We start from the raw sequence: 6,000 nt of genomic DNA, 5'->3' as shown, positions 1-6,000 counted from the left end.
ACTTTGGGGCACCTGGGTGGCTCAGTAGGTTAAGCGTCGGGCTCTTGGTTTAGGCTCAGGTCATGATCTCAGGGTCGTGGGATCCAGCTCCATATGGGGCTCCACGCTCAGCCCAGAGTCTGCTTGGGATCCTCTCCCCCTCCCTCTGCGCCTCCCCCTGCTCATGTGCTCTCTTTCTCTCAAATAAATCAGTCTTTTTAAAAATTAAAGCAATAATAACGTCGATATCTAATACCTCTATAGTGTTAAATATACGTGAGGTACTGCTCTATGTACTTTGCAAACATATTAACTCACGTCACAGCATCACACAGAAACCCTGTGGGGTAGGCACTATTATTATCCCCTTTTTAAGGGGGTGGGGCGGGGAACAGGCTCAGAGAGGCCCAAGGATTCATAGCTAGTGAGCCAGTTGGAGTCCAGATTTGAATCTAGGCAGTCTGGCTCCAGAAGCTGTGTGTGCTCTTAACCAGTTTGTTCTAATGCTATAGAAGACACATGCATACAATTTGTGATTCATAATTAATGTTGTAGGTAGGGGTGCCTGAGTGGCTCAGTCAGTTAAGCGTCTGCCTTGGGCTCAGGTCACGATTCCCTGAATCCCGGGATCGGGCTCCCTGCTTCTCCCTCTCCCTGCTCCTTCTCTCTCTCTGTCTGTCTCGCTCACTTTCTCTCTCTCAAATAAATAAATAAAATCTTTTAAAAATGTAGGTAGAAAGAGATATTGAAAACTATGAAATATAAACTATGAATAATAAACATGTTACAGAAACAAAGTAGTAAGCTATAGAAGTTAAAAGATGTTTCTCTGTGCTCATGGTTATGTTCACTGGGGTCAAGGCAAACAATGATAAGTTTTCTGCCTCCAGAGAACTACATGATCATGGTTTACTTTCCATTATGGATAGTGTAGACTTCAAAACAAACACATTGCTACTGGGCAAAAATTAGTGTTACTTAGAAGAGAAGGGAATTATTTCAGAAGTTATACTCGCCAAACAAGCTAAATATTTTTAATGCTGTTATTTCACGAGAGTATCAGAAGCCTAAATATACTTCCAGAATAGCCTTTGGACACCAAGCAAATTTATCCAAGGCACAGTTTGAAAGATCTAACTGTAGCCTTCCGTTGTGAGCCTCAAAGGCAAGTCAATGTGGATGGCAGAAATTTCAGCCCTCCCTACTCCCACACCTGAAGCAAAGGACATCTGAATCACCTTCCCTCCACGTGCTGCGTAATTGCCTCATTTTTATCTATCTCTTAGGAGCCAATGACAAACGATTCCCATGAATCCCAAGTTGTCTCTTTAGGGTTCTCGGAAAATGAAAGGATTTTATGTCTGAGCACTCAGCAGGAGCAGACATAACTGATGTTCACTTTATTTATTTTTATATTTAAAGGAGTTCTAAGCCAAAAAAAAAAAAAAAGCCTTTAAGCACGCTGACCTGCCTGAAGAAACCCGACGTGTGCCCAGCCCTGCTTACGAACTCCTGCACCGCTGATCCAAAGGCATTTCAGGATCATAATCCTGGGGTTGCCACCACTTGAAGTTATCCCATGTACCTGTGAAGCAAATGAAGGATAAGAAAGAGAATTTTCTTTTGGAACTTTAAGATGTAAATTCAACGGAAGACATTCAACTGAAGGGATGAGAGCAAAACATTCATCTCCTCCGAATACAGTTCTCTAAACTTCAACCACTTAAAATTATCTGACAGATGTAAAAACAGTCTCAGAAAAGGAAGTGGTGTTGTGTTTGACTCAGAGAATGAAAGATTACAGCATTTAGTCATAAGATACTTGGACAGGCGGTTATTCTCAGTGACAGCGCGCTGTGAGTCTTACCCTGGGACCCATTTCATCAGCATCACTAATTCTTATTTTTGCTAATACTCTGCCAAACACCGAAGATAGAGTGGCAAACAAGATGCTGCCTCTGCCTTCCTGGAGTTTCTAACTACTGTGGGGACAGGCAGGGAAACGGGCACTTTTAATTCCTGCCAACGAGATAGACACAGTATGGTATGGTACCACATAGGATGCCTGATGCATTTAGAGTATCCACCTGAAAGATGGAGTTAGCGGCGGGGAGGACCTGGGCAAGGGGGTGCAGAAGATGGTGGTGAAAAGTGGGGAGCATTTCAGGCAGAGATAGAGGCAACAGGCACTCGCGAAAGAGCCACTGGTCCTAGTTCAGTCTGGCTAGAACCTCTAGTTGCGGCAGGAATACTGGGTCGAATTGAAATTGGAGAAATAGCTAAGGTTCAGATTCCGAAGGTTCTTGTGAGACTAGTCGAGGAGACCCATTCCATTCCTAAAGGAGTGTGGAGGCTGGGTAGTTATGCCATTGAGCTGGTCTTCACTCTACTCATTTCAGGTGTGGCTGGCGGGGCTGGCTTCATGGGCATGTGACCAGTGCGGTGGCCTTGTTCAGAAGGGCCCCCAGGCTCAGAAGGGCCCGAGGCTTAGGGTTTAATGCTATGCAGTCACGTCTTGAAATTCTTAATGATCTTATTTTTGAGTTTGTGTTTTGTCAATGCCATGACAATGGGGTATGTTGCAAGGAGCTTGGAGCCTTAGCCCAGGGAAGGTCCCACCTCCTCCACCTCCCTGGGGTGGATTCTCAGCTGCCTGCTTTCCTGCTCCTGACACCCCAGGCCTCACTGGGTTCCCCCTCCCCACCTCAGCCCTATCAGCCCCACCCTTTGTCCCTGGCAAGGGAACTGGGTATGAGCATGGGGAGGACAGGGTTGAGCATGAGCTCCCTGCAGCGTCCCTGGGCAGGCAGAGTGGCCCTGTTCCTGCCCCACGCTGGTAGTACTCTGGCATGTCTGGTGGCACCTGTGTCTCAGTGGGGACACGCACACCTCTTGCCTGTCCTGATCCAGGTACTGATGCATCCTGGCACAGAGTTTTAAAGATCCTTCAGGGTCATCTGTCTGCCACAGGTTAGGGTGGCAGGCCGTAGGAAAGGAAAATGCTGGCTGAACTTGCCCAGACCCTGGCTCCTGGTGGGGGATGGAGGTGGGGCAGGGCCATGGTCCGGCAGCTGGTGGGCGGGGGAACCTGTTGAAGGTCAAGCCTGTGAGTGTGCCCTGCCATGGGCAGAGGCTTAGGGGCTTGGGTGCCTGGGTAGGTCTGCACTTGCCTGGTCAGTATCATAGAAGAGCTCCCTCAGCTACTTCTGTGCCTGGGGATCCTCTTTACCTCCTTCCAAGCTTCTTGAACCTGGCTCATTGTCCATCCCTTCTGGCCAGCTTGAGGCACCTTTCAGGGACAAGCCACAAAATACAAATTGTGAAATTTCAGGGATTCTACATATAGGATAAATGCTCTAAAAATATTTGCATTTATTTATTATTATATATTTTATTTATTTGCACAATAAAAAGACAACTTACGCTAATAATTTAACATTTTAACTTTTCTTTAATTAGAATGATATTAAATTACAGATAAAAAAAAACCACGACAAGTCAAGAGTTGGAGAAGAAAGAGAAAACCTATGTGTACCTTTACTGACACTATTTTCCCGCTTTTTCAACAAGAGTCCCACATTTTCATTTTGCACTGGGCCTGGAAATTTTGTGGGCAGCCCTGGTAGCTGGAAGATACAAATAAACCTGTAATAAGTGGTACTTGGGTGGGGAGATGTTAAAATCTGACTTCACCTATAGTTTAGGATAGCCATTAATCCATTCTGAAGCAGAGTTTCTCACACTTTGGTGTCCCTAAGAAATCACCTAGAGGGCTTAATAAAATGCAGATGACTGGTCCCCACCCCTAGAGTTTCTCATTCGGTAGGTTTGAGTTTGAGCTCCAGACTTTGCATTTCTAACTAGTTCCCAGATGATGCTGATGCTGCTGGTCTGAGACTACACTTTGAGGACCACTTAAGCTAATGCTATCCTTGATTTTGTTCATACCTGCATAGGAAGCAGCAGTGCAGATTTAGATGTGAACTGTCTGGCAGAACTTCCTCCTTGACTGAAGATTAAATGAGCTGGAGGGTGACCTAGAGGGACAAGGTCCCAGAAGATGAACACTGTCCTACTTCACAATTGGGGTCAGGCTCAGGTCCAGCCCACTGTTTAACCCTTGGGCCAATTCAGGCTGAAAACTCCCATGAAGCAAGGAGAGAAGGCACTGGGGGTCTGCAGCTCCATGCTCCTTCTGCCCAGAGGTAATAAAAATCCTTAAGATCGTGATTGGGAAGGTAAGAGCGACTGCATAGAGTTTTAGGGGAAAGGAAGAGGGGTTGATTTCTGCCAAGGGATAATGGGGCCCAACAAGTGTACTCCTGGATGAAGTAATTCTCGGGTTCACATATTGGAATGATAGCTCCAGCAGCCACCCTTTGAGGAGCTCTCTGCTTCAAATGGAAATCAAAAGCTAGAGATACACAGAGACTCTGGAGAACAACTGATGGGTGAGGTAATGATAAGGAGAAAGCTTTAACTTGTACTCAAATTGACCAAAAGCCCCGAATACTGCTGGTGAACTGTCTTTTCCTTTTACTTTAACAAGGTAGGCAGGGGCAGTGGTGAGGATTTTGTGGCTGAAACTGGTCAATAGTGCTCTTTATTCCCCTTTTTTCACACCACCTTCCAGACCCAGATAACCTGTGGGTAACATCTTTTCCCTCTTCTTCTCAAGTGTCCTTTCCTGCTCAGTTTCATCCTTCTGTTTAGTATTATTTCTGAAGTTTAGGCTTTCAGTAATATTCATCATGTTTCATTCTGAGTCAATTTAATCCACTTGTCCCTTGGAGGCTGACGATTTGGAGCTAGGAAGCAAGGAGAAGGCACAATCAGGGCATGCCAATCCATTTTTCTGGTGGCCCGGGCCTCTTCTCTGAGGTCTCTCTCAGCTCCCACGGAGCGGGTAATGGGCCATATGAGTCTTCCCTCTGGTCACTGGTGATTAAGCCAGGGGTTGGTGCCTCATCTAAGCTGGGAAAATCAGGTTTCTCTTTCTGAGGATTTATATTTAGAACATAGAGATTGAATGCAGTCTTTGTTGTATGCTTAAAGGGAGGAAATGATATAAAGCCATGATTGGGACAAACAAATTTGGCTTCATCCAGAGATGAAGAGAGAATTAGCCAGATGCAAAGAAAGCAGCTCCTGTAGGATTTCCAGCTCCTGGCTCCAAACCTGTCTAAAGCATGTCTGTGTGCCTCCTGCTCAAAACTTGAAGATGCTTTTGTCTCCCTACAACATGTTCATCCTTTTTCTTTAAAGCTAGCTTGAGAAGGTTTATTCCTAGTAACTAAGTCATTTTTGCCACAGGATTAACCCCAAGCTCTATGTATGAGGATCATGAGCCCCTGCTGAGTGACAAGTTATGGGGGAATGTCCCTGTGCTGTATCTGAAGTTGCTTGAGGCCAACTGTGAGTATGGGTTATGGAATAATTTTAAGTCAAATCATTAACATTCAAGTGATCCCAAATCTTTGCCTAAAATATTCCTTCAGGTTTTCAATGGATCTGTTTTTGTTTTTTTTTTTTGGTACCATAAATATAACATATTTTTTAAAATAAGGCACTTATAACATTTCCACCAGCCTCCTTGAAACTTACAAATCTGGTGGGAAGGCACAGTACTTCTGTATTTGCTTATTTATAAAATGTCTTTCAAAATCCTGAGGTTCTTTCCTCACCAGTGAGAATTCCTCAGGGAACTCTGCAATGCCCAAGTACCATATTCCTTTCCTGTAGTGAGAGCACAATTCTGGCCAGGTGGGAACTCAGACAAGCAGATGAGATATACCTCTTGAAAGGTCACCGCTATGAAAAATGTGGGAGCCAGAGGGAAGGCTTATTGCCAATCTCCTCCCAGATACATGGTAACCAGGTTGGGTTCCCTGAATAATTGCTCTTTTCAGCTCAGGAAAAATTGTGATATTTATAGGTTTACTCAGAGAAGGAGAATCATATTAAAATTTTTTGTGACCCCTGCCCCCCACCCCAAACGCAAAGCCAACGTTTGGTGTATAG

This window comes from Eumetopias jubatus, unplaced genomic scaffold, assembly GCF_037043125.1.
Source record: "Eumetopias jubatus isolate StellerSeaLion01/CBP00866 unplaced genomic scaffold, mEumJub1_p1.0 scaffold_11, whole genome shotgun sequence".
NCBI classification, from domain to species: domain Eukaryota; kingdom Metazoa; phylum Chordata; class Mammalia; order Carnivora; family Otariidae; genus Eumetopias; species Eumetopias jubatus.
The sequence above is the reverse complement of the archived record's forward strand: the minus strand, read 5'-3'. Positions refer to the sequence as shown.